This window comes from Notolepis coatsorum (genome assembly GCF_963971535.1).
Source record: "Notolepis coatsorum genome assembly, chromosome: 14".
Lineage (NCBI taxonomy): Eukaryota > Metazoa > Chordata > Actinopteri > Aulopiformes > Paralepididae > Notolepis > Notolepis coatsorum.
In genome coordinates, this window is record NC_140178.1 from 18,100,981 (window position 1) to 18,110,753 (window position 9,773).

The window sequence follows — 9,773 nt, forward strand, 5'->3', positions numbered from 1 at the left end:
AGCGTTTTAGTAGATATTACTCTTTGGAGAGACTGTCGATTCCTCAGACCACCAAGCGTTTTAGTAGATATTACTCTTTGGAGAGACTGTCGATTCCTCAGACCACCAAGCGTTTTAGTAGATATTACTCTTTGGAGAGACTGTCGATTCCTCAGACCACCAAGCGTTTTAGTAGACATTACTCTCTGGAGAGACTGTCGATTGCTCAGACCACCAAGCGTTTTAGTAGACATTACTCTCTGGAGAGACTGTCGATTGCTCAGACCACCAAGCGTTTTAGTAGACATTACCCTAGTCTAGAGAGACTGTTGAAAATAGAACGTAGAAAAGAAAAACAGCTCAGTGTCTTTTATTATTATTCTCACATCTCTTTCGTTTTGTTTAGTTTCGTTTGTTTTTCTTCCTCCACAAATACACTTGTTTTTCATTCAGGCAACAGATAATGACTCAAGAACAACTGTACAGCATATAAAATTAGTACAACAAACACTATACACAGTATGGCAGGATGGGTGAGGCAGGAGAGGAGATAATTACTGGAATGTTTAAGTACTACGAAGAGAGAGAGAGAGAGAGAGAAAGAGAGAAGTGGAATTGCTTAATTATACAAGTTGGGTATAGAATCTTCTCTTTAGATCGTGGAGTGTGTAGGTGTTAACATTAATTAAATCTGTGATTAACTGTAAAGATGTAAAATTACACATGCTGGGCGATATCCCCCGCCCCCCTCTCACTGGACGTGATAGCAGTGCATTCATGCAACAGTAAACACTCCCAAACAGTGGTCAGTCGACCAACTGCCCCGCCGCGTTGGGGTGGGGGGTGGGGTTCTTACCCATCATGCACTTGCTGTTGAGGGACCGATAACTCCCTCCCTCACTCATCCTGTGCACATAGACACGACGCAACACAATCACATTTAGCACCAGCGAAGAGCATAACACAAGTCGAGTCAAAACAAACATACATACAGTATATCAGCAAACCTTCAACATATGGACAAAATGGAGAGAAAGCATAAAAACAAACAAAACAAAATAAAAACTGGAAAAAAAAATAAACATACTTTTTTTTTGGACCAAGCTGGAAAGGAAGCACAGGTTGGCAGTTGCGTATGAACTGCGAGAACATTATTATTGACGTCTAGGGACCCCAGTGAAGACTAGAGAGAACATTGTGCACAATTAACACGCTCTTAATCTCGTTTATGCCCTGAAATATCCCTAACCTGGCCGCCGAGGTCTTGTCATGGCGAGTAAAGCACCGCGGTACGTCCGGTACCGCGGAAGGAAGTGGCGGTAAAGGACGGACGCGTCCGTGCGGTGGAATAAACCGCTTCACAGGGAGTCTTGTCGAGGGAGCCTTGTCCAATAGAGGAAGCAGCCTGATAGCTTCAAGTAACCGCCGGGCTCGATAACCGGCGACGCCTCCTGAATACTAATCAACGTCACTCACCAAGCCAACCGCAGTTGAAGGGTAAAAGAGACGATTTATCACTGCTGCACACGGGGAAATTAAATATAGTATTTCTTGATTGATATGGTAGAGTGGTTTACAACAGCCACAACAGGTTGCCATGACGGGGAGGAGGGGGGGGGGGGGGGGGGGGGGTCTGGGTATGCAAATGAGCACGACGGCGTCTCCCGCTAATTCCGTCTCCCGTTCGCGGTAATCCCATAGGTGGCGGCTAATTTGCATCGCAAGGCCATTGGAGAGAGAGTCCCACTCAGCTGACCCATCATACCACGGAATGACAGACGGCCCCTCTCCTCGACGGCGAGGGATCCAATCCGTCTTTTTTAAATTGGTCATTGTCAAGTGGTGCGGTCCTCCTTTACTCTATTGGATCCAATTACAGCACACTCAAAAAGGGAAAACAAAATTAAAGAAAAAAAAAAAAAGGAAAGAAAATTTAAATATATGGAAGTGGAAGATTTCCCTTTGATAAACGTGCTTCGTTCCTCCTGTCGGTCGTCTTCTACCTGCCATTGTTCTTATTGTCACAGCGCCACGGAATCTGGCGTCTCATTGGCCGCCTGAGAGTCTCACGGAGTGTACCGCAACCCACCGCGTACAGGAAAATATATAATAAATATCGCTCGGGGTCAGTGGTAAAGTCCGGTTGTTTTCACCGGTCGCGCGGGTAGTTCTTTCGTGGTGTGGTCTCGAAAGAGGCAGAGGTTAACCGTTGAAGCACACGCGTCCGACTTCGAAGCCGAACTTCTGGTTGGTGTTGCCAAAGTCTGAGGGGGCGACGTCCATGATGGGCAGCAGCTCGGCCGAGGGGGAGTCGATCTCCAGGACGGTCCTCTCCTGACCCTTCCGGTACTGCCCCGGAACAAACAGGGAGAAAGAAAACAGTTTCAGACTCAGATTCAGATTCTTCTATTGTCACAGCTTTTTCAAATGTACATACTGTACATTCAGAAAAAAACGTGACATGCTCGTTTCCCCCCCCCCCCGACTCCTCAACCGTAGTACATTTGTAAACATGGTACACAACGTATATATATTCTATCTATACAAACAAACTATAACTATAAATATAAACTATAACTAATAAACTAGATAGGCTATAAATAAACTATAAACTAAAACTATAAACTAAACTATAGAACTAAACACACAACGTATATTCTATCTATACAAAACTATGCTATGCTAACTGTATAAATAGCTATAAACGATAGACTATAAACTAAAACTATAGAACTAAACATAATAAACAATGTATATTATATCTATACAAACGTATACAATACAAGGTATGTGTTAGCAGCAGTGTGTGCGTGTGAATGAATGAATAAAAACTTTATTTAACAGATTGCAGAATGGGTACAATACAGTACGGCTTAATACACACAATTGTTAAGGGGATGAAGACGTTTGTCTTGTTTACATCAGGCTCCCCCATTTTCAATTCATAGTGAAAATAAGTGTAATGTGTAGTGTAATAATAAGTGTACTTGTGTGGTGTGTAAGTCTCCAAGGTGCTTTTGTGTGTATGCTTGTGTGATGATTTAGAGTCTGTCCGTGAGTTGTCTGTTTGCCCGGTGGAAGTAGCAGAGTACCGGTAGTTAGAAACCACTCCGTGCCCAAACCAACTCTCTGGCTAGTACTAACCACTCCGAGCGAAGTCCCCATTTACACGTGAGCTAATGATCCAAAGGCGGCCATCTGCCGTTATTGAATCAAGCAACAGCTGACAACGGGGTAACAAAATTGATAAACACATTAGCTTCATTACGGCTTGTGGTTTAGGTGTCAGCTGCAGGGGGAGTCGGGAGGGACTCACCGAAGCATCGGTAGGGGAGCGTTAATTGACACAGGTGCAGCCTGTCTGTGTGATTAATACTTGTTGTGTCAGCGTTTCGTATTTTATGTAGGGTTGAAACTAGGGATGCTCGATATTGGCTTTTTTACCCATACCGATATACCGATATTGTCCAACTCTTAATTTCCGATACCGATATCAACCGATATCAACCGATACCGATATATGCAGGGTTTCCCCTCCCAAAAAACTTAATCATTTCAGGTAATTAACATTACATATCTCTTGTCGTGGAATTAACACAACATTATGCATACTTTTGACAATAAATTAAATCATAATTTGTTCTTACTTGCTTGCCTGGGTAAATAAAGGTTAAAATGTAAAAAAAAAAAAAAAAAATGTACAGAAAGCAAAGTTACTCCCGGACGGTGTGCAAAGGTTTTTTTTCAATACATGATTTGAGAGACATTTGTAAATGTACTGTTCAAAAAGCTAAGAAAGGGATTAAAAGGAGGTGTATTTCTATTGTTGGGGTTAACTTGTGGAACAATGCTGATATACATTTAAGAATGAGTCATTCGCTTTTGTTTTAAAAAAAAATTGTTTGTATAGCTATTTCTGAAGATTACAAATGTGAATAATAATTTTCTTTGTTGTTATTTTCTTTTAGAATACTGTTTTGGAGTCTTAATGTTGTTAAGAATATAGGACAGGCATATATATAAGCATTATGCTTCAGTACTCTGTACCTTTTCAGTCACTGCCTGAATCAAAGATTGTTAAATGATTGTGTATAAGGTATTGTGTGATGACTGTGTGAAACTACTACTACTGCTACTAGCGGGGCGCCTCTCTTGCGCCCGCTCCTTCGGTGGTACTGACCTGGCATCCGTCGTGCAGCGTGTAAATGAAGGGGCTCTTGGCCTGGGTCATCTCCTCGTCGTTGGCGCCGCGGAAGCGCAGTGCGTGCCGGTGGGAGCCGGTGGTGCTGTCGAACCAGCCCGCCGAATTCTGGCAGGTGTAGGTGAAGCTCTGCCGGGCCGTGGCGCTCAGCAGCTTCAGGAAGGTCATCTGGACCACGTGGACCGCGAGCCCGTCGCTGTCGCTGTACGAGAACTGGAGACGACACGACGCAGAGCGAGGATCAGATTCAGATTCAGACGCCTCTAGTGTCACTTATTTCAGTGCTTTACAGCAAGAACAGTGAACATCTCTTTAGTGTGGTCCCTCCTCCTCGACCATAGCAGCTTCCAATAATAAAAAAATACAATACATGTTGCATAGAATAAAACAAGATGACTAAAATAAACATTACTATATACAGTTCTAAAAAAGTGTGCAGTGCAATACAATACATTTAGCATAGAATAAAATAAGATGACTAAAATAAAGATGACTACAGTGTACAGTTCTAAAAAAGTGTGCATTGCAGATCAGGATGTAGATATTATACTATATACAATTTTAATAACAAAATGGCTATGTACAGTTCCAAAAACTTGTTGTGTGATGTGCAATGAGCAATGTGCACATTTTAGCAGTGTGTAAAATGCAATGTGCAATACAGTTTTTTTATCGGCAGCAACAGTGTTCAATACAGCATCAATACACACAACGGCAGGAAGAGAGTCACCTTTTAAAATAAATTTTATTATTATTATTATTATTATTATTATTATTATTATTATTATTATTATTATTATTATTATTATTATTATTATTATTATTATTATTATTATTATTATTATTATTATTATTATTATTATTATTATTATTATTATTATTATTATTATTATTATTATTATTATTATTATTATTATTAACTCTTTCCTCCCATCCCCCAATTTAGTCATTATGTCCTACTGTTGTTATGCCCTACTGACAGTCTGGGGAGGGTGTAGAACTACCACATGCCTCCGCCGAGACATGTGGAGTCACCAGCCGCTTCTTTTCACCTGACAGCGAGGAGTTTCACTGGGAGAGCGTAACGCATGCAGAGGTTCACGCTATCTCCCCCAGATCCCCTCCCTGCTGAACAGGCGCCCCGACCGACCAGTAGGAGTCGCTGTTTGCAACGACCAGGACTCCCACCTGGCTAACACTGCCAATTGCGTTCGTAGGGACGACTGACCAAGCCGGAGGTACCGCTGACAGCTGGATTCGATCCCAGCAGAGTGCTTAGACCACTACGCTACCCAGCCGCACCGACGCTGCGGTCACACATGCCGGTAACACAGGGAGAGTCGAATACAATCAATCCTCAATGACACACGCGCAACCTTTTTAGTCGTAATGAAAAGGCAGCGTGATGGAATCTGAGTGCGACACATCTGAGCCTACAGCGGTGGTGAACGAGAGAGCTCGGGTTGTATTTCCATCAACCTTGTCTCTCGTTTTAAAAGTCCCCCCCCCCCCCCCCCCCCCCCCCAACACTCATGTTCATGAATACATTTATACAAGAGTGAGGCGAAGAAGGAGAGGTTAGGATAACTCGCCTCCAGAGTGGGAATGAGAGTTTGACAGGGAAAAGTGAAGGCAGAGAGAGAGAGAGAATACAGAGTGGAATACAACCACCATAAAGGCTGTCAATCATACGAGTATTCCTGCACTGCATCTGTACTGCACTGATCTCTGTACATATACTGTACCTACCTTCAAACAGAGCACATACCTTTGAATACACTTGAAAAACTGCTGCTATTTTTTAAGTTCACACCAAGTTATCTTTGCTTTGTAAAGTACTTTGTAGTACATGTACACATGTATGTATCTTTATTTGAAATCTTTGAGCACAATTGTCTCGTTTATTTTTTTTAGTTACTCTTTAAATTTTCTACACATTTGATTACAAAGTTGCAATGTGACACAGCTCCGTTCACACATTTCTTTATTCTAGTAGGCCTATATTTTATTAAAATGTTAATTGTACATATTTTATTATACGTTTTGATTGTTTTGATTGTTCTAACGCTGGCTTTGGCCATGTAAACATATTTACATGTCAACCTTTGAAAGTGAGAGAGGGAGAGAGAAAGAGAGAGGGGGGGGAGGGGGAGATAGGGGGGGGGAGAAGAAGAAGAGAACCGAGGACTTGGTGAGAGAGAGAGAGAGAAGAGAGAGAGAGAGAGAGAGAGAGAGAGAGAGAGAGAGAGAGAGAGAGAGAGAGAGAGAGAGAGTGGGTGGGTGAAGAGAGCTGTGTTGACAGCCCTGTGCGTATCTGTGTGCGTTAGGAGAACTCTGATCAGGCACACGTGAAAGAGGCCGGCGCTCCAAGCGTAGCAGCTTCTGAACGCTATAGTCTGGACCCGGTCGCTGCCTGGCAGCGGCTCTGGTGTGACTCATCCCGACCGCCGGCGAGATCCGGGCCGATGGCCGCCTCTCAATGCTCTCACAACGGGAACGCTTAATTACACAGCGAGCAGAATCGCACAAACACACACACAGATGCACAATCGTATGCACTCGTGTGCTCATGGGACACACAGGCAGATACACACAGGCAGATACACACACAGAAACACGCATGGACACAAACACACACAGACACATGCACACATACATAAAACTAACCTTCTTGCTGTCTTTTTGCTATTATGTACCCCACGACTATGCTACTATACTTATACTACTACCTATCCTACTAAAACCTCTACGCTACTATGCACTCAGAGTGTAACACTCAGGTTCGACACTATTAGACAACGCCGCTGACACTAGCTGCCAGAGATGTACTGCTAAATGACTAAATTAAATAAATGGCATGAAATTAAACAAACACATGCATGCACACGCACACACACACACACACACACACACACACACACACACACACACACACACATACACACAAACAATGCTAACATGGCTATGAGCAAACATGCACCCACCCACCCTCTCACAAACACACTCAAATGGGCACATTATCACACATAGCGCACACACACGCGCATCGACTCAATGACACGCATGACTGTAATCCAAATGCTCTCGTTTGAAATGAGTAATGTAGCTGAGGGGCAGCGGCTGACATTTGGCTGCGGCTCTAATGACGCGCGCTCTACTGTATATATAGTTACCTGTTTTGCCTTTCCTGAAGCGGCTGAACCAGGTCCCCGGGCTTCTCCTTGTTCCAGGCCGCTAGCTTCACCTGGGGCGGGCACACACGGGGAGGGGGGGGGGGGGGGGCAGAGGGAGTGTTTTACTTACTGCGGGTGTGAAAGTGAGAGAGTCGGTGATTCACCTTGACAAGTGAGAGAGGGGTGACGGAATGCTAACTGTTTTATCATAGCATAAGGGAGGGGGAGGCATTCAGTGAGTGAGTGAGTGTGTGAGTGAGTGAGTGAGTGAGTGAGTGAGTGAGTGAGTGAGTGAGTGAGTGAGTGAGTGAGTGAGTGAGTGAGTGAGTGAGTGAGTGAGTGAGTGAGTGAGTGATGTGAGTGAGTGAGTGAGTGAGTGAGTGAGAGTGTAAGTGAGTGAGTGAGTGAGTGAGTGTGTGAGTGAGTGAGTGAGTGAGTGAGTGAGTGAGTGAGAGTGTAAGTGAGTGAGTGAGTGAGTGAGTGAGAGTGTAAGTGAGTGAGTGAGTGAGTGAGTGAGTGTGCTAGTGAGTGAGTGAGTGAGTGAGTGAGTGAGTGAGTGAGTGAGTGAGTGAGTGAGTGAGTGAGTGTGTGAGTGAGTGAGTGAGTGAGAGTGTAAGTGAGTGAGTGAGTGAGTGAGTGTGTGAGTGAGTGAGTGAGTGAGAGTGTAAGTGAGTGAGTGAGTGAGTGAGTGAGTGTGTGAGTGAGTGTGTGAGTGAGCGAGTGAGTGTGCGAGTGAGTGAGTGAGTGAGTGAGTGAGTGAGTGAGTGAGTGAGTGAGTGAGTGAGAGTGTAAGTGAGTGAGTGTGTGAGTGAGTGAGTGAGTGAGTGAGTGAGTGAGTGTGAGTGTGCTAGTGAGTGAGTGAGTGAGTGAGTGAGTGAGTGAGTGAGTGAGTGAGTGAGTGAGTGAGTGAGTGAGTGAGTGAGTGTGCGAGTGAGTGAGTGAGTGAGTGAGTGAGTGTGCGAGTGAGTGAGTGAGTGAGTGAGTGAGTGTGTGAGTGAGTGAGTGAGTGAGAGTGTAAGTGAGTGAGTGAGTGAGTGAGTGTGTGAGTGAGTGTGTGAGTGAGTGAGTGAGAGTGTAAGTGAGTGAGTGAGTGAGTGAGTGTGTGAGTGAGTGTGTGAGTGAGTGTGCGAGTGAGTGAGTGAGTGAGTGAGTGAGTGAGTGAGTGAGTGAGTGAGTGAGTGAGTGAGAGTGTAAGTGAGTGAGTGTGTGAGTGAGTGAGTGAGTGAGTGAGTGAGTGAGTGAGTGAGTGAGTGAGTGAGTGAGTGAGTGAGTGGTGAGTGAGTGAGTGAGTGAGTGAGTGAGTGAGTGAGTGAGTGTGCGAGTGAGTGTGCGAGTGAGTGAGTGAGTGAGTGAGTGAGTGAGTGAGTGAGTGAGAGTGTAAGTGAGTGAGTGAGTGAGTGAGTGAGTGAGTGAGTGAGTGAGTGAGTGAGTGAGTAAGTGAGTGTGTGAGTGAGTGAGTGAGTGAGAGTGTAAGTGAGTGAGTGAGTGAGTGAGTGAGTGTGTGAGTGAGTGAGTGAGTGAGTGAGTGAGTGAGTGAGTGAGTGAGTGTGTAAGTGAGTGTGTGAGTGAGTGAGTGAGTGAGTGAGAGTGTAAGTAAGTGAGTGAGTGAGTGAGTGAGTGAGTGAGTGAGTGAGTGAGTGAGTGAGTGAGTGAGTGAGTGAGTGTGTGGTGTGTGAGTGAGTGAGTGTGTGAGTGAGTGAGTGAGTGAGTGAGTGAAGTGAGTGTGTGAGTGAGTGAGTGAGTGAGTGAGTGAGTGAGTGAGTGAGGTGAGTGAGTGAGTGAGTGAGTGAGTGAGTGAGTGAGTGAGTGAGTTCACTGGTTTAAGTACTTTAACCCTCTAAAGCTGGTCCAGATATGAAGGGATATTGGATATTGGTCCAACACCAAAAATTGGTATATTATCAAGGTATATATTGTCTGCAAAAAAGAAAACGCCCAGAACAATATCCAAATAAATGGATATTGCAATCTGTTCCACTCACTGAGTAAAAGGTGTATTTGCACCAAATCTCACAAAAGGTAGTTTTTTTCTACTACTAAATATTGTATGCTCACACACAAAGGTAATGTATGATGGTGGACTGTACACTGCACAATTCCCCTGAATCGTAAAAGGTACAACACTCAGGTAAGCTCAGGATTGGCAAGAACACAACACCATATCCAGGCGAACCTTAAGAGGGTTAAGCATTTCTCTATGAATATTCATCCTGCGATGTAGGTATACTGTACGTGCACAGGCTCTGCGGATACACCTAGAGAGCCGGAGCCCAGTGGTAACCTCAAATGAAATTAAAAAGAAATTAAAAAAACTTCGACTTTGTAGATGTTGACGGCGGAGCGCCGGGGGAATTACCATCTCAATCTTCTTGTCAGGGTAGAGGCAGGTCTCTCCCTCAGCGGTGAAGTTACAGTAGACC

At 44.3% G+C, this 9,773-nt stretch overlaps 1 pseudogene across 1 annotated transcript in view; it reads right to left on the bottom strand.

Annotated features, from left to right (window-relative positions):
* Positions 1-333: 333 nt before the first annotated feature.
* The window catches only part of LOC311240446, a 45,547-nt pseudogene continuing 36,107 nt past the window's right edge, over positions 334-9,773 (bottom strand). Inside the window, exons 22-25 of the transcript XR_014621103.1 lie at positions 9,710-9,773; positions 7,354-7,424; positions 4,160-4,393; positions 334-2,328 (exon numbers count right to left, since the gene is read on the bottom strand). The product of XR_014621103.1 is annotated as an uncharacterized misc_RNA (transcript). The remainder of the gene's footprint in view (positions 2,329-4,159; positions 4,394-7,353; positions 7,425-9,709) is intronic.